We start from the raw sequence: 20,225 nt of genomic DNA, 5'->3' as shown, positions 1-20,225 counted from the left end.
TCATTCTTAGGCTTCCTTTTCCCCCATTGCATTGTTTTAGTGCCTTTGTAGACAACTGAACAATCTGATAAGGTGGGCCTATTTCCGAGCTCCTTATCGTTTCACTGATTTACACCAGAATTATTCTGTCTTGGTTACTGCATATGTATGGTAGATCTTGAAGCAAGATCTTCAAGCAAGATCTTGAATCAAGATAGATTCTTGATTCCACTAGCAAGAAGATAGTGTAAATACTTATTTTCTTCTTTTTGAAGATCGTTTGGTCTATTCTAGTTCCTTTGACTTTCCATGTACATTTTAGAAGCAGATTATCAATTTCCACTAAAAACGCCTGATGGATTATGACTGGCATTGTTTTAAATCTATAGATTAATTTGAGGAAAATTGATATCTTAACAATTTTGGATCTTCCTATTTATGGATATAGTATCTTTCTTTGTTTCAGAATTTTTCAGAATAATGAGTGGTCACTACATCTATTTTTAGAAATGAATGAGTAATGAAATGAAAGGCATAGCAGAAAGCAGAGCAGGGGAAAAACAGGTAGAGAGGGAAAGTTGGAAAATGTGGGTGTGGCTTATACTATGTATGCAGAGCATACACAATTCTTATGAAACAAAAGATCAAAGATCTTGAGAAAGCTCTGCAATCAGAGTATTTTAGACCCAGTGTAGAGCCAAAGCTGCAAAGCAGTAAATATTTTATTATGTAAATGGCATATCATAGCCACTTCACATGTATGTGGTTAACATGTAAGATAAAGGAATGATGAGTGAAAAAACAAATTCTAATCTTATCCTAAAAATTAACAACAACAACAACAACAACAAATGCTAAGATTGTGCTTAGAATTAGGTTTCTGTTTGGAAGTTAATATAATTATCTCATACCCACAGCTCTTATGGCAAACCAGATCTATTGCTGGCTGACTAATGAGGAACAATGATGATCAGTTAAGGTACTGAACCTGGTTCTCTTCCTGATGTTTTTGTTTCATATACTAAGTCATGAGGATAGTAGTGTTATTGATACCATATAGCAGTGGAAGTTTTTATGATCTCTGTAAAGCTGGTAATGGAAGTTTATTAAAATTACTTATTATAAAGAAAATCAACATTTTTGAAGTGGAAAAATGACTTCATAGTGGTTTCAAATTACCTACAAGATAGTCTTTGATTAATGAAATTAAATGAATTAAAGAAGCAACAACTGACGTATCAGTAATATTCATTGTTCTCAGAGTTTCCTCTCTCTCTCTCTCTCTCTCTCTCTCTGTCTCTCTCTCTCTCTCTCTCTCACACACACACACACACACACTTTTTAAAAAATCAATTTAACAAAACAGAAAGTTTAAGTGGTTTGTCTGACTCATAAGGTGAATGTAATTTGTATTAGGACTTTCGGGCTTTAATGTGACATATTTCTATATACACTACAGCTTCCTGAGTAATCTTAACAGGTGGTGAAAAGAAAATGTGTGAATGGTTATCACCCACCCTATTCTGTCTTGCTATATTAACTGGATTTTAAAAATTTTACTACTACAGAGACCATCTTCAAACCAGACCCAGAAAAGCTCTACTAGGTTTTTTCGGGTAATTTTTAAACTAAACATTCTAAAATTATAACTAAGCAGTAGAATGCTAAAACATTAAGCTTTTTTTGTGAACTGTTTGGAATCAGACTCCAGAAATCAGGTGGTACTTCCTCTCCTTCACATGAATGCTTCATCCCAATTCTGAAGTATGAATTCTTTCTATCCATCTGTATAATAGAAGCACAAAATACTTTAAGTTGTAGAGATATGCTAATGGTTTCTGCTTTAATATGCTCTTTTGCTTCTATTTGGTGAATTTATCTTTTACTGATGATTCCTTGCATCACATAATGAATTGTTCCATTTACTGTACTAAAAGAGTGAAAAACACAAGGTTATATGATTTTTCTCTAGACTGTGCACGAAATGCGACATTAAAAAAACATGTTGTAGCAACGTGGATGGAACTGGAGAGTGTGATGCTAAGTGAAATAAGCCATACAGAGAAAGACAGATACCATATGGTTTCACTCTTATGTGGATCCTGAGAAACTTAACAGGAACCCATGGGGGAGGGGAAGGAAAAAAAAAAAAAGAAGTTAGAGTGGGAGAGAGCCAAAGCATAAGAGACTGTTAAAAACTGAGAACAAACTGAGGGTTGATGGGGGGTGGGAGGGAGAGGAGGGTGGGTGATGGGTACTGAGGAGGGCACCTTTTGGGATGAGCACTGGGTGTTGTATGGAAACCAATTTGTCAATAAATTTCATATATAAAAAAAACATGAAATCTGTGGCTTCTTTTAAATGTCAGACTATAATATGTGTTCATTTTTTTCTTTTATAATAATAATGCTCAAAATAACTTAGACATCAGCTGTTCAGCCTCCTCATGTCATACATAGGAAACTAAAAACCAGAACTATGTAGCAACTCACATAGATAATTAATACTTAGTTCACATTAGAATTCACCTGGGTCATCTGGCTTCTAAAGCAACACTGCTTCCATGACACGAGAGAGAGCCACAAGGTACTTGTCCATTTACTGTCAAAATGGGATAAGCAGCCATCAAGAGAATCCCAAACATACTATCTTGTCCCAAACACATTCTTCCCTGACTGCTTGTATGACAGCAGCCTTACCAGTATCAGTTACCCAAGTCAGATAATAACTCATCTTCTGCCTACTGGTCCTGCATATCGATAAAACCTAGCAAGAGTTATCTACTTCCATAGTCCTTATAGATACTATTTCTACTCCATTTCTCAAAAGCCTGATATAATATCACACCGGCTAATGAATTCTCTTCCACCACTATTCTATCCCAGTTCACCAGTACAAGTTTTAATGATTACACTTCCACCTACCAGAGGCTATTTGTGTTCCACCTACGACTAGTGATTAGGGTCTTACTGGCAGCCAAGTGGTAAATGATCCAGTTCCAAAATGCCATCTCACCATCTGCTTTCTCAAACTTTTAGTGATATGAAGTTCTACAGAGTTGGTTCCTCAGGAAGCAGCAATTAACATGTAGATGATTTCTCAGGGAGTAACCTTGAGAGCAACACCCTTGGAAGGAAAGATTAAAAAGCAGGACTGAGCAGCAACGGACGTTGATTTAATTTCAGTGAGGGCCTCAGATCACTCTGTGGAGTGTTCTGAAGTTGAGATAAGGGGGCTGGCATTTATACCCCTACATCAATTAATCATAAGGATGCAAGGCTGTATGTCCTTGTTTGAAGTGATTCTCTTCAGCTAAGGCAATTCTGCAGAGGCTGACACCTAAAGATTTTCTGCCAGCAGTGAGGGAACGAATCTTTCATTCTTGAAGGGGATGTGCATAGCACATCATAGTGGCCACCACACTTCTTTGGAAAATTCACAGTTTGTCATTTTTTATATCACTGTTACCTATTTATTGATATCATCGCACCTACTACATGGAAGGCATATTGAAGATAGGATGTTGACTTTTTCAACTTTGATCTGCCTGACAATGTCAGTTACTGAGTTTTATATTTGTGTTATTATGCTGCATGAATGCATGGCCTTTTCTTTTTCCTAAAATCTTTATACTAAATTGAGCACTTCTACGATGCAAAGTTAAAAATGCCAACAATTGTTCCAAGTGACCCTTTCTTTTTTCTTCTTTTGCTTGTTATCTTGTACATTATTTTAAAGATACAACTATGCTGGGGTGCCTGGCTGGCTCAGTCAGTAGAGTATGCAACTCTTCATCTCAAGGTTGTGAGATGCATTGGGCATGGAGCCTATAAATAGCTAGCTAGCTAGCTAGATACAGCTGTGCTATAAAGTTCTTCTCCTGGGGCACCTGGGTGGCCCAGTTGGTTAAGCATCCAGATCCAACTCTTGATTTTGGCTCGGGCCATGATCTCACCATTCATGAGTTTGAGCCCTGCATCAGGCTCTGTGCTGACAGCGTGAAGCCTGTTTGGGATTCTCTGTCTCCCTCTCCCCACTCACTCTCTCTCAAAACAAACAAACAAACAAACAAACATTAAAAAAAATGTTCTCCTTCTATCCTTTTCAACTCTGGCTATATCCAGAAATTATGGTGATTTTGAATGGATCATACCAGAGACAGTTTATAAAGTTTAAATATTTTACTTTTAAAAGATGTCTAAAGTCTCTATCAGCTCCTTTTATCATTGTGTGTGTGTGTGTGTGTGTGTGTGTGTAAATTATGGAAAAGATAAAATCTAAAGTGACATAAGAGATCACCTGGACTTTAATTATTTCTCCATTTCAGCATGAAGCTTTGTGCATACCAGATCTTCAGAACTTCTGATTATTGAATCCACATATTGGAATATTTAGTGCATTGGAGACTTTATCCAACAGTGATGAATAAGGAAATCAGGTCACCAGTTGACCAGCTCCTTAGCAACCAAAAGTACAAATTGACCTCATTTGTACCAATAGTTCCCTCAGAACAATTTGTTTAAGGTATAAGAACAATGAAAGGAAAAGTAAACTTTTGCAATGTCTGAATTATATTTATAAATATGCATCAATTCTAGTTGAACCGTAATAAACTGGAAATTTGCCCAAAACTTGAAGAAGAAAGTTGGAAATAAAACAACATGCCACATGGACTTCTAGCATTCTTTTAGTTTTAACAAAGTAGTAGACAGTGTTCCCATAAGATTGCCCCTCCCTGGTCATACAGAGACATTATTTACTCTACACTGCTTCTTTAAAACTGTGTCCTTTTTCATTTGTGTATTCTGCTAGGGGCTATCAGTCATAGCTTGGTAAGATGACAGGTCCTTAGCAATGTGTTTGCACTCCCTGAGGAAGACAGCTAATAGTTGACAGGATTATATGCTTAGTGAGCTGAAGGCTGACAATATTTCATTATGCCAACAACAACATTTATAGAAATAAGGCTCAAATAAGTTCAGCTAGCAATGTTCTCTTCAAGGAAATTGATAATATGAACTCTTTTTCTGTGTAGAATCAGTAACATAAGAATATTTCATACTATACTATGACAGGATGTGTATATGAATGGGCTCCTAAGTTAATAAGCATCCTAATAATACTCTTCAAAATTCAAAGAGTGTAAAACTATGGAACTAAAGATGAAGCAAATCTGATTGTTAAAATGAATAAGGATACAGAAATGGTTAGTGGTTCTCTATTTAGTTGTTTAGCGTCTTATACAAATAGCCATTTCTATTGTTTTGAAAACTGACGTGTTGTTTTATTTTTATTTTTAAAATTTTTAAAACATGTTTTGTTTATTTTTGAGAGACAGAGAGACAGAGTGTGAGCCGGGGAGGGGCAGAGAGAGAGGGAGACACAGAATCCGAAGCAGGCTCCAGGCTCCAAGCTGTCAGCACAGTCTGACATGGGACTCAGATTCATGAACTGTGAGATCATGACCCAAGCTGAAGTTAAACAGTTAACCAACTGAGCCATCCAGGCACCCCTGTTATTGCTTTAATGCTACAAATTCAAAGAAGAAATTTCAGCAGTACAGAAAAATAAAAGATTAAAAAATTCCCACGTTTCTCCACCTAGAACTAATTATGATAGATATTAGGTAGAGATTATTCCAAACATCTATAAATATATGGAGAGAAGGATAGACACACTAACAAAGAAATTTTATAAAAATAAAATCACATCTTGCATGCTATTTTTAACAAAAAACATTGAAATTTATTTTTTTTTTAAGTTTATTTATTCTGAGAGAGAGAAAGTTCAAGCAAGGGAGGAGCAGAGAGAGAGGGAGACAGAATCCCAAGCAGGCTCCACACAGAGCAGAGCCGGACACATGGCTCAAACCCACCAACCGTGAGATCATAACCTGAACTGAAACCCAGAATTGGATATTTAATCAACTGAGCTACTCAGGCGTCCTGAATTTATTTTTTATTATATTTAACAGAATGAAAGAAATCAGACTGCAAATAAAGGAAATGGTAAAGTTCAGATTCTTTTTGTTTTAATTTCAGAAGATGGTAGCTACTAAACTTTCCCTAAAAAGAATAAAAGATGAAAAATTAAAAAATCCTTTTTTTTCTTTTTCTTTTTTAAAACCAATTACTACCAATTTGTCTCCCTGCTTTGGAAGCAAAGTAAATTAGTACACTCTATGCTTTTCCACTTCTCTATTATTCTTAGTTTTGTTAATTATACTGTTAAGTTGCTATGGTTTATAATATTTACATTGTTATATGACTATAAGTCCCATAGTTATTTTTTCTTAAATCTGTATTCAAATGCTCCACACTCATATTTTAGCAAAGATTATCTATTTTCAATTAATTTATATATATATATATATATATATATATATATATATTTATCTTTGTTATTACATTTGGTCATCAATCAATTTTTGAAGGAAAGGATCTTGGGTACTACATTTCCTCAATTTTTTCACGCTTGAGAAAATTCTGTAATTTTAAGAATAAGTCTATGACTTAATGAAGAACAATGCTAGGTATAAATGTCTTGTTATAGTTTCTATTTCTTATACTTTTATAAATGTAGATGCTGCTTTATTTTTCTCTGGCATGGTATGCTGGTGGAAAGATGTCTAAGGCCACCCTAATTGCCTCCTTATAAGCTACTCAAATCTCCATCCATATACTTAAATAATTATTTTCTAAGCTATAACTTATCATAAACCATATATTTATCTCTTTTCATATAACTATGTGTGACCTATAAATTCATTTCAAAAACTTTTTAGCCATTGTATCATTGAATGGTTTTAAAGACTACCAATTACATTTATGTTGGATGGTCTTTGTCCTCTTTTCTGTATTTTTTTCTCTTGATGAATTTCATTTGTCTCTATTTCCTACTTTCTCTACATTTATTGCAATAAGTAATTAATTATAAGTAATCAATGATAAGATAAGTAATTAAGATTGAACTCTTCTATTCTTTTAGATGCTATCCAACTTCTTGGTTTATAATAATGCCATTTTAATTCTTGATTCTTTTCCTTCAGTAATATTTCTTTTAATGGGATTCTGCTATTTGTAATAATCTTATCTTTGAATAATTTTTCTCCAAATTTATGTCTTCACTAAATTCCTCTTTAATATGGAGGTTTTCTTATGGTGTTTGGATTATAATTTCTTCCAGACTGAGTTCTTCATCTCTCTTTTGTTTAATATGTTACCTATTTTTGCTATAAAATGTTCATGTTTGCAGTGACAATTCTTTATATTTTGCTCACCCAAACATTCCATTTACTTTTATTTCATTTTGATGACCTTTCCTTGACTCTTTTACTGCCTTTCTAAGATCTTGAACATGGAATTTGAGGAATAAATGTTGCTTTCTAAAAACTTCATTCAAGTCTGAAGGCACAGGATTGGGAGGAGATTTTCTGGAACTTCGTGGAGTCTTTGTTGGAGGACTTGAACCCTACTTGTTCTTTGTTATTTTGTTGAGAGCCTTAAGTTAATGTTATGGGTTGAATTATGTCCTCCAAAAGTTGTTGAAGTCCTAACCTTAGCTTCCTGTGAATGTGACCCTATTTAGAAATAAGATATTTCAACATGATCAAGTTAAGATAAAGTCATTAGCATGGAGTCTCACCCAATGTGACTGTATCCTTGTAAACAGGGAAATGTGGACATTGTGGTAGATGTGCACATGGAAATAATGCCAAGTGATGATGAAGGCTGAGACTGAGGTGATGCATCTACAAGTCAAGGAATACCAATGATTGCCAAACAGCCCAAGAAACTAGGACAGAGTCATAGAACAGATTCTTCCACGCAGTCTTTAGGAAGCAACTCCACTGACACCTTGAGCTCAAATACTGAGCCTCCAGAGCTGTGGGACAATAACTGTCTGTTGTTTATGCCACACGGTTTGTGGTACGTTGCTATGACAGTCCTAGGAAACTGATACATCTAGTTAGGATTATTTTTTTTTTATCATGGGGAGAAAGGACATTCAGTTTTGGCTTATTTCCCACAATGAAACCTAAAGGTCTGAATTTTTAGGCATTTTTTTTTAAACAGGGGAGGGGGGATAAGAGTAATTAAATCCTGTTGTTCAATCTTCTCACATGAAGATAGGAGTCTTCCATTTGTCTCTTACCTTATTATTCAGTTATTATTCCTTCATTTATTCTCAAGAGCTCATTAAGTTTAGACACAGAAACATATTAAAATAGATTCTACCTAAACCCTTTATCTGGATTCATGTTTGGCTTTGGATGTTTTTGAAAGAAAAGATGTCCGTGTTGTCTTGAACATAGCAAGTCTTATGCCAAGGATCCTCTGAGCCCTGAGCTCTAATATGAATGGCCCTGTGCAGATGTGCCCTTCTCAATTTCTTTGGTCTCTAAGCTAGTATTAGATCTATGAGCAATCCCTCATCCAGTTAAACAAAAGGGAACATTCTAATAAGAGTGAATATGTCACTTTTTTGTACAAATAATGGTAGTTTTAGGGGTGTCTGGGTGGCTCAGTCAATTAAGCATCCGACTTTGGCTCAGGTCATGATCTCATGGTTTGTGAGTTTGAGCCCCACGTCAGGCTCTGTGCTGACAGTTCAGAGCCTGGGGCCTGCTTTGGATTCCATGTTTCCCTCCCTCTCTCTGACCTCCTTCCCCCCTCAAAAATAAATAAACATTAAAAAAAAACAAATAATGGTAGTTCTAGAAGAATGATATGTTTGGATAATAACAACTGAATTTCTAGTTTCTCTCGTATCTCCCCTCTTTACTGAAGTAAGAGGAGCAATGATGACTACTTATCTCTTTACAAAAATTATTTTCCTGCAAGGAATCGAGGCTGAAGGGATCAAGATAGTTCTCACTTCACTTCTATTCAGGGGCAAAGGAAAGAAATTGTTAAGACATTGGAACATAATAACTGAATTCCCAGTATTCTCAAGTAGAGTATCTTCATTTAAATGTATAATCCAACATTTTTTTTCTGACTGCCAACATACTTCAGAGTAGTTATTTCTCTTAGCACTCCCCATCAAAAAAGAACTACTACTTGGGCACCTGGGTGGCCCTTGATTCAGCTCAAGTCATGATCTATCTCATGGTTCCTGGGATCAAGCCTCACAATGGGCTCTGGGCTAAGTGTGGAGTCTGCTTGGCATTCTCTCTCTCTCTCTGCTCCTCCCCCACTCACTATCTCTCTCTTAAAAATAAATACACATTAAAAAAAGTACCACTCAAGCTTAGGAAAACTATATTACAGCAAAAACAAGCAAACAAACAAAAGGCTTAATTACTGATGAATAAAATCTATGTACTGCTTCTTTTTTTCTTTATATATTTTTTGAGAGAAAGCAAGAGAGAGAGTATGGGAAGGGAAGAGAGAGAGGGAGGGAGAGAGAACTCCAAACAAACTCTGTGCACTGTAGTCACAGAGCCTGATGTGGGGCTCAAACTCACGATCCATGAGATCATGACCTGAGCTGAAATCAAGAGTTGGACACTTCTGAGCCACCCAGGCGCCCCTCTATCCTGCTTCTTCATCCTAATCGGTACAAAACTAATTAATCCTGTCTGAATAAAGTAACATTCATTCATTACAGAATACTTTATTAGGAGAATATTTCAATTCCTGTATTAGGCAGTGATAGTTGTTTGTGGCTTCCTTTTTGCACATAGTCTGTGAAGGACAATGATCCTTATGAGCAAACACTGGTCCTGGAATCACATATCTTAAACATAGCGGTGCAGCAGTTTAAATGTGTTGACATGCATACAATAACAGAAGCCAGCTGATAGTGGCCTAGACAAATGAACTTCATTGTTTTCTTTAATTACAAAAAGTCTGGAGGTAGATTTCCTTTACTGTTGATGGGCCAAAGGACAGAGTGCTGATGCCAACCACCATGGTCCCTTTCATTAGGAAAGCGAAGGAGGGCTGCAGAAACAAGTATTTGGCTAATTCTATCAAGAAAGGCATGGAGACAGGATTTGGGAATGCTTATTGAATCAACCATTCATCAGGAAACAATATGAAAATAACATATTTTACATGCTCTTTGTTTTCCTATTAGCTTATTTTCCACATTTGTCGGCAAGCTTCCATTGAGTAATGAATATTCATTTGCTGGATTAAACTCTTTGGATTTAAGGTACTCAAAGATCTGAAGTTTTCTATTTAGAATATAATAAAAACTGACTCACTCCTTAACTCCTTTTAGACTCTTCCACCATTTCCATTAGGAAAGTACTTTTGTAAACTATTTGCTGACTCTAAACGTTGGAGTTTTTCTTGCATTAGTCAAATTAGACTTAGCAATCAAGTGAAAACTACCATGGCCACAAATACTCACATTTATATTCTGATCCATTTCACATACATATTTGTGAGATAAAACAAAAAAGTGACAACAGCAAAACCGGGATCGGTGAGCCAAGAAAAGTGAGAGCCTAAGAAATGATTCAGGAGCTCCAAACTGGTTTTGAAACTGAACAGTGGCTTCTGAGGATATTTGCCTCAGGCAGTCGAGTTATTAGACTCTGGGTTAAACTAACAATGGGAAGCCCCAGACGTGAGGGATTAAAGTTAATATTTACGTGAGCTTTGAACTGTTGGGACCCCTTAGGTTAACTAGTTACATAATATTAATGGGAAAATTTAGTTTTATCACTATTTCCCATAGAATGGGAATGTATTAAATTTTTTTTATAAACGTTTAATAAAAGTATTACAAAGTGTCAGATTTATCCGGGGAAAAGTATCCTGTGGGAGATATTTAAGGCACTCAGAACACCAAGATGTTTTAAAAAAATAACAAAAATAATAATAAAGGAAAGAAGGTTGAACAATAGAAAGGCAATTAGCTGAACTTAAGAGGCAAGAGCAAGTCTCTTAAAATCTCAAGTCCTAGCGAGCCCAGCAGAGGGTTCTCTTCAACATTAAATCACAACATAATCAATGGCGTCTGGGTGGCTGGGGTAGGGAAACATGCTAAGTGCTGACTTTTTAAGATGCTTTTGAAAACCTTAAAGCTTCAGACTAAAGTGTTTGCTAAAGGGAATAGAGTGGATGTTACAAACACTTTGAGTGATTATGTATGTATGTATCCAAAAAAATTTTTATAGCAAGGAGGAGCAGAAAGTAGAGGAAAAAACAGATGTATGAGGGAAATAAAAAGCCAAGTCTGTAATAAAAGAAGGAAAACAACAAGTTTTCAAAAATGGGCTATATTGTTGTGACCTAGACCTGCCCTTACCACTCAACCTTGCTGGTCTTTTTTTCCTTCTTCTTCTTCTTCTTCTTCTTCTTCCTCTTCTTCTTCTTCTTCTTTCAAAAAGGTATATGAATTAGAGAAAGCTTCTCAATCCTATTTGGAAACCAGAAGACCTTGCTTCCTGCCCTTAGCATGGTCGCTCCTTCTGCCAGAGCCCAGTTTCCTTGGAGCACTTTCTCTATGATTCTGTGCAGGCTAAGTAGGGCATAGCAGAGAGTTAAAAGTACTCAAGACTATCAGTCTAAGGTTTACCCTTTTCTGTGAGTAAACCAGATAATGTTTTACTACAATTACCTCCATAATTCATGGCCCATTGCCCATATCAAAACGATAGGCTTGCTGTTGTTAATGCTATGGGATTGGTTTTAACCATTTGTGAGATTGTTAAAAGTATTTTTAACTTGTACAAAGGCCACATGGTTTTGACCTGTAGCAAGCTGGACAAAGAAAGAGCAACAGAGTGCCAGCCCTTACAGTTACATATCTTGGGCAGATGCCAGGCAAAACTGAGTCACATAGATTGCATTCAGCATCGGATCACCATTCTTCTCAATGTTGCTCTTAGCACTCCACCCCACAGTCCTCAGGGTATCTTCTGGTTGTTAAAGAACTCCATCTTCCCTGTTTTCTCTGCTGGGAACCTGTTCTTATCTAACCAAACTGGCCCCAGTTTCTCACCCCAATAGCTACCCGGGCAGATATTTCTGTAACAAAGGCTAGTGTTTATAGTGGTGATGTGTTGAACTGTGGATTGTCTGCATCATTGCTATTTTGGGTTACAGGCTTTTGTGAGTACTTTTAGCATCTTGCTGTTTGATCTTACTGATTCTTGGCTTTGTTTTAAAGGATGTCTTAGCTTTAAATCCCCTCAAAGAGAGCCTGGGACAAAGGCTTGTTTGTACGTAGTTATTTAAGAAAGAGAGAGACAAAACAGAAAGTGGGAAATAAGGAAAAAAAAGCCAGAAAAAAAAGCCAGTACAAGAATCTGCTACCTATTTATCCACTGCAGGTGGCTGGCACTTGATCCAATGTGACTTTAAGTGGAGACATATGACATATGCCTCAGAGCTGTCCAACCAGGGGACAAAGGAGAAAGCATATATCCATCAGTTCCTGGCCCACTGGTCAAGGATGAGGTCATCAGTATTAACTCCCCAAGCTTCCTTGTTTGCCTGCCTGAGCACCCAGAAAATCCCTGCAGCAGAAGAGAAGCCCATGGCAGAAGCAGCACTCTGCAATGAGTCTGTGCAAGGTGCTATCAGGATGCAGTTTTGTGAAACTAAGTAAAGGTTCAGTGAGCTGGTTTTGTAATAGAGGCTGGAGGAAGGGGTGGGACAAATAGAATCTGAAATAGTATATAAGAAGTGTTAGATATACTGGAAAGGCCAGTTCTGAAATTCCTAGCCTCCAAGGTTGTCTCCTCTCAAGATGTACATGAGGCTGGATAAAGTACTTTCCTTAAGGAGGGTTAACCAAATAACAAAGTCAGACATTTTTCTCCCTCTTGGCTTTATTACAAGAGAGCCCTAATGAATGGGCCTTTTTGGCCATGAGTTATTCTCAGATGCAAGCATGTTCTAAAGTGTTACCAACTTTTCATTAAAATGAATAAGGATAAAAGCATTACATAATCTATAATAAAATCTAAATATCAGGAAGGGTCACAGAGTAAAACATTCTGGTTTCTTTCACTTCTTATGGATTTGTCAAAGGAAGCCATGTTCTATGAAACATTTCAAGAAAAGCAAGAACTGCTTTGAAATAAATCAGGGTATTTAAGTGGGTGAACAGAGAATTCAGAAGTCTAATTCCATGGAATGTTGGTATCTAAAAAGCAGGAAGTTAGGATTCCTTAGTATCCCATCAAGCCATACAATGCCAGCTTTCCTGCATCTTTGGTTTTGCATGGTTTGCTCATAGTTTCCTCTTAACCCTTCCAATCCAACTCAAATTCCATCTTTCCTTCAAGATGGTGCCCCAAGCCCTTTCTCCTACATCAACCTGTCCCTGAATCTGTGGGCCCATGTGAACCTTTACTTTTCTTTATCTTTGTTAAAAGCAAACTATAGTTTGCCAGTATTTCCAAACTGCTGCTTCACAGACTGAGCAGATAGAATATTTAACCACATACCTCAGTTTGCTTCACTTCTCTTTCACTGATGGAATTCATGGCCCGGTTCTTTTCTTCTCTACTTCATTACCTGATATATATTTATATGAAGTATTACATACATTGGAAAACATGAGTCTACCTTTTAAAAATGGACCATTCATTTATTTAGTCATTCACACACACAAAAAAAGTGTATTAAAACACTTACTCCAAAGTAGGTACTTGGGCTGGGAGCCATATGCATAAAACTAATACGGTTCCTGTTTCACAGAGCTTATGTGGGGCAAGGGATAGGGTAAACACCGGCATGCAATTTGATTTTTAAAAAACGCAAAAATTGAAAGCTGAATAATGTGCTAAGAATGAAATAAAGAGTTGAGCTGGAGAATAACACAGATGGACTTTAAACCCAGTGTTCAAGGAAGTGTTCTCTGGGAAGGGGATACTTAAGCTAAGTCCTAAATGATGGAAAGGACCTAGCTCCAAAGAAGGTTGGGAGGAGAATATTTTAAGAAGAGGGTTACAGCATGGAAAAAGTCCTTGAGCCAAGTGGACTATAGAGGACAGTGTCCAAGAGGAGACTGGAGGGATGGGCAGGGCTGCCTCATTCTGGACCTTGTAGCATAATGAGCATTGTGGTTTTTTTTTCTAATGTGTAATGAAAATTCCTCGAAGGATCTTATGTAAAAGAATGGCATAATTGAATTTGCTTTTCAATGATTAGTTTGCCATATGGAGATTAATTTGGAGATGGGGTTGAAGGGACTAGTTTAAAAGAGGTTGTTCTGGCCTAAGATGATTGGTGACCTCCACTAAGAAAGAAAAGAATAGATTCAAGATGTATTTTAGAGAAGAGATTGTCATGTATGGAATAAGAATAAGGAAAAATACATTTCCTAATATGTATTACCTTGGATAAATTAAATAAATTTTTTGGTATGCTTGCTTTCTCTCATACACCAAATTACTAACTCTTCAGGATAGGATCAATTTTTTATATGTACTCTATATTTTCCTTAAATTTCTGAGAACAAGATAGATGTTTAATAAATACTTGTTTTCTTGTTCAGTTTTTATTAACTAAACCACAGGATATTTCATCAAAATTATATTAGATGGCAGAATAAAATACTGTGAATACTTTCAAGTCTTTCCAATGCTGTTTTTATTACTCTGTTACTTGGTGGATAGATGCTAAAAAACAGAATGTTGACTTTTGTGGGTGTTTCATAAAAATGAGAAATCTCTCTGCTTGATTTAGCATTGATTCTGCCAAACTATTCAGTGTGGTTTCCAACAGAACACAAACTTGGCACCTAAAATAGGGCACTGTGTGCCCTTGCATTTGGAGCTGATCAAAGCATTCGTAACCCGTGTAGACTCTGGACAACTTTAGAAAACAAAGTCAAAATCTTCACAAGATAGTCCCAAGCAAAGGGGACACACCAGCCCTCTTGTAGCAAAAACACTTTCTCCAGGCAAGTTCTGAAAAGGAAACTACCATCTGCACACTTCCCTTTCACACGCTTTCCCTTGTAGTGATATCCTTTTCTCCACCAAGTACCAAAATTTACTCTCAGGGAAAAGACCAATAAGTGTATTTACATAATGGCATATGAAATTCTTGAGGGGGTTGTATTTCCCAGGAATATCTGGTGCCAAAAGTATTTCCATAGATTTCATTTTAGATATGGAGGGGCTAAAGGGACAGTGCTCTTCATAAAGAAATCCTACCGGAAGGTCAAATGGTGATTCTTCCTACTGCTCTGACTGACATGAGGTCTGTGGAGGATGTGAAAACAAAACTCTAGAGTGGGTCTGGCTGAGGACAAATTGGGAGGATCCTGGCAGCCCACATATCTAGGAACTTTCCTTTAAATTCAGAGGTCCCTGATTCTCTCTTTGGCATCCCTCAATCTGCAGCTTTTAAAGAATTCCAGAAAAATTATATTGCCTTAAGCCATGGAAGTCCTCCACAACCTCTTGTTGGACCTGGAAGACCTAGTTGCAGAAGGGAGGTTTGTCTCTCTTGTGTTTGCTAAGGTTTGTCATTTATGCCGTCTAATATTTGAAGAGAATAATCAAATGTTTGGAAGTTTCAGATAACTGTCAGCATAGTGTTTGGGATTAAAGGCTAAGTTTGGGGGGCGCCTGGGTGGCTCAGTTGGTTAAGCGTCCGACTTCAGCTCAAGTCATGATCTCACAGTTTGTGGGTTCGAGCCCCGCGTCAGGCTCTGTGGTGACAGCTCAGAGCCTGGATCCTGCTTCGGATTCTGTCTCCCACTCTCTCTGCTCCTCCCTCGATCATGCTCTGCCTCTCTCTGTCTCTCAAAAATAAATAAAAGTTAAAAATTAAATAAATAAATAAATAAATAAATAAATAAATAAATAAAGGCTAAGTTTGGGAAACAAGGTCCTCACGTTTATTAATTGTTCCACAAGAGCACAAGTCTGTCTACTGGACCCAGGTTGGACTGCATGATTCTCTTTTTGAGTAGCATACTATTGCTATGTCCTGTGGCTCGCTGATTCTGGTTCTGACCCTGACTCTTGACTTAGAAAATTTTATGTTATGTTCTTGACCTTTATGGGACAGAGTGCAAGACTCTAGCTTCATACCTTTGTCCACCTCTTACATACTGACAAATCTTCATATATGAACAGGGATCAACTATCACAAACCCTTCGTATACTCCCAAATTCCTGAACCCTTAGTAGTCCTCGATACTATGTATAGTTTAATGACATGGAAGTCTTACCTCTTAAAACTCTTTGTAAAGTTCTAGATCATATGAAATTTCCCTCTATGATGAGGATGTTCGATCTCCATGTAGACCCATTCATACTAGCTTTAACCTCTGAACCATATGAGCAGATCCTTTCTCTTAGGAGAATCTTTCAAAAATTTGGAGTCAGCCATATTTCAGCCAAATATTTGGAGTCAGTCTTCAATTATTCACCTTCTTTAGATTATTAGCTCCAATTAATTCAACCATTTCTGATAATAAAAGTTTTAAGACTTTTTACTGTCCCGTGTGCTATCCCAATCACTACAGCTTTTCAAACATTTCTTCCAATGATTGATGCACAGAGCAGAATACCGTAACTCAGGATTCACCCTAAGGCACATGGAAATGATAAGTCCTCCTCATCCTTCATACTACGTCCTATTCAGATTAAGGTGACCCTTTCTTAATGTTCTGATCACTTCTCAGATGTTGGTATTTATTTGCCATAATTCCAATCAAAAACTCTAAATAGCCTTCAGTGTGTGCCTGCCATGCTCTTAAAATATTATTTGTTTCATTTTATTTATTCTTATTTGACCAACATTCCTTCTTTATATTCACTTGTTTCCTTAAAAAATTTTTTGATATTTTCTAAATGCCAGTCACTCTGCTATTTAGTGGGGAGACAATGCTGGCCTACATATCATGTCCCACCTTGTTCACAGTTTATAATCTAAGGGCAACTAAAAGAAGTAACTAATAAATTACAAATTACTATAATGAATTCTCTAAGGGGGTGACTAAGGGTGTTACTGGTATATAAATGAGGTAGCATAGGGAGGTGTTTCTGGAATAGGTGGCACCTGAGTTAAGGAGTTGAAGTGGGTACAAAACAGGAAAGGAGGATTAGTTCAAGCATAGAATCTTCTTATCTAAAGAGCCAGGCATGAGGCTGAGCATGGTGTTTTCTCAAACTGATTAATAAGAATAGGTAGAGCTTATGCAGGATATGAGAGGCAGATATTAATGAGAGATGACTCTAGAAATATAAGTAGATTCTAGATTCTGAAAGACTTGGCACTGTAACTTGAAAGAAATTGGTAGCCATTGAAGGATCTGATGGAAAGGAGTGACACATCATTCTTGTATTTTACAAAAATTACTTTTCCTGTTGTGTTAAAAAGAAACCACTCAAATCAGGGAAATAAGATGGGAAATTATGGCAGCTATCCAGGTGCAAGATCATGATGGCTTAAATTAAGAAATTGGTAGAGGGTTTAATTGAAAGGCCTAAGATATATAAGGACATATGTTATGAGGACACATCTATTATATTAGATGTTTGGCTGATAGAATTGGTAGGATTCAGCACTCATGTCTTGGTGGATTAACTAAAGTCCAGGAAAGTGAAGAATAATAACTAACTTTCTGTTTTGGAAAAGTATATTGGTTGTATCACTCACTGAAAGAAGACTTAGATTTGGAATGCAATAAGAATAAGGGATTCATTTTAGACATATTGGATTTGAATTCCTATTGGGTCATTCAAACGTGGATGGTCAGTAAGCAGATACACATAAATTAACTACCTGGGATTTAAAAAAATAGATCTGTGAGTCATTACTATATATGCACTGCTTGAAATAAAAGACTGGAGAATTGTAGAATGAGATGAAAAGCAAGCTCTGGGTAGAATGCAGATGAAGGGAAAAATGGGAACCCCAAAAGGAAGATGAAAAGTATGGGCATAAAGATGGTATTTAAAAAAAAAGAAGAAATAGCGGATTGTGTTACCATGGAAACCAAAGAAAGAGAATGTCTTAAAGGAAGCAAGGGGTCAAGATTGTCAAATGTTGCTGAGCACTTGTGTTCATTAGATTTAAAACTAGGGAATTTGTTAGACACCATGATGAGTGTAGTTTTAAATGATAAGGGGAAATAGCTGCTTGTAGATAAAGGAGACTGAGAGGAAAACAGAATAAAAAAAGGTGCCTGCAAAAGCAGGAATTCTCTCTTGGATGCTTCTGAAAAAGGTAATGTAGATTTTGCTCATGTCATTCTAGTGAATATATTGTTACCATTTCCATTTTTTGGACAGTTTTTGTTTTGTGTTATTTTTAACTTTAGAAAAGTTTTATCCTGGTGCAAAGTGGTAGTTACATAGGGTGAATAAGTCTAGCGATGTCACATACAGTGTGATGACCACAGTCAATACTGTGTTGAATACTGGAAGTTTGCCAGGAGAGTAGATTTCAGGTGATCTCACCACACACATGGAAGATAACTAGGTGAGGAGATGGATATGTTAATTGGCTTGACTGTAGCAATTATTTCACTATGTATACGTACATCAAGTCATCAGGCTGTATGCCTTAAAATACATATAATTTTTTTTTTAATTTTTTTTTTTCAACATTTATTTATTTTTGGGACAGAGAGAGACAGAGCATGAACGGGGGAGGGGCAGAGAGAGAGGGAGACACAGAATCAGAAACAGGCTCCAGGCTCTGAGCCATCAGCCCAGAGCCCGACGCGGGGCTCGAACTCACAGACTGCGAGATCGTGACCTGAGCTGAAGTCGGACGCTTAACCGACTGCGCCCCCCAGGCGCCCCTTATCCTTTATTTTTAAAAATTATATGTGGGGCGCCTGGGGGGCGCAGTCGGTTAAGCGTCCGACTTCAGCCAGGTCACGATCTCGCAGTCTGTGAGTTCGAGCCCCGCGTCGGGCTCTGGGCTGATGGCTCAGAGCCTGGAGCCTGTTTCTGATTCTGTGTCTCCCTCTCTCTCTGCCCCTCCCCCGTTCATGCTCTGTCTCTCTCTGTCCCAAAAATAAATAAATAAAAAAAAATGCTTTAAAAATAAAAATAAAGGATAAAAAGATAACAACAAAATATTACTTAGGGGACCAAAACATTCCCCGTGGACAGTTTTAATTGTTAAAAAAATAATGTTTTATGCATAGAAAACTCTATCTTTCTCTATTCATTTATTCATTCCACCAGTAATCACAAATGCTGACTAAGTATTACAGACACTGGGCTAAGCACTGGAAATAGAAGAATAACACATAGTCCTAGACTTCCAAGACATGATAGTATATATAGAAAAGACTAATGCCCTCTTTAGCCCTTTTTTTGCCTTCTGATTCCTCACCAAATAAAGTTAATTCACTCTAAAAATGGTAGCTCTTCAATATTTGAAGATACTTATTATACTTCCATGTGATTCTTCTGGCAACCATGAAAAAATTTAAGGTATTCAATGTGGAAAATAAATCTTTCATTAGCTAGGTAAGTCTTTTGTATAGTAAGCTCTTAAAATGTGACAAGAGTGGAAAACAATATTCCTAATTGTAAGATGCTAAGAACAGAACAGTTAATCCAGACCCATAGATAACATTAAAATGATCTAGACCCATGGATCATATTAAACAATATTCCTAATTATAATATGCTAAGGACAGAATAGTTAATCGAGACCCATAGATCACATTAAAATTATCTAGACCTATAGATCATATTGAAATGGATAAGCTTTTTTGGGCAACTGAATCTCGATGCTGGCAAATAATGAGATTTCAGTCAGTCACCTATCTTTGGATTTTGTATACAAACGCTTAAACCAATAGTCTCCAATCCTGGTCACATGCAGTTGATATTTGCAATGAAAATAGATAACTTCCCACTTATTTATTTTATATTTCATCTCTGTTTGTTGATTATTTTTATTCTTTTAAGTAGGCTTCATGCCCCTCGTGGAGCCAAATGCAGGCTTTGAACTCACAATCTTGAGATTAAAAACCGAGCTGAGATTAAAAGTCCAACACTTAACTGGCTGAGCCACTCAGGCACCCCTGCTTTTAATCTCAGTTCATATCATCATTCCAAACTGTGTTAATCTCTAGACATTCATTCTATTATTGAATGTCTTGCCAATCAGTCTTTTCTTTTAAAATTTTAACTTATTTTGATATTCATTAAAATTATCTACGAAGACATCAACTAGCATAGGACTAAACATAAATTTGAGAACTATCTGGCTTAATGTCAATCAATAGATAATTTAATGTTCTTTGGTTTGTGGATTTTTTTTCCTGGAGGGGAGGCAGGTGGTTGGGGT

This window comes from Prionailurus bengalensis, chromosome A1 (genome assembly GCF_016509475.1).
Source record: "Prionailurus bengalensis isolate Pbe53 chromosome A1, Fcat_Pben_1.1_paternal_pri, whole genome shotgun sequence".
Taxonomy (NCBI): Eukaryota; Metazoa; Chordata; class Mammalia; order Carnivora; family Felidae; genus Prionailurus; species Prionailurus bengalensis.
Note: the sequence above shows the minus strand (reverse complement) of the source record.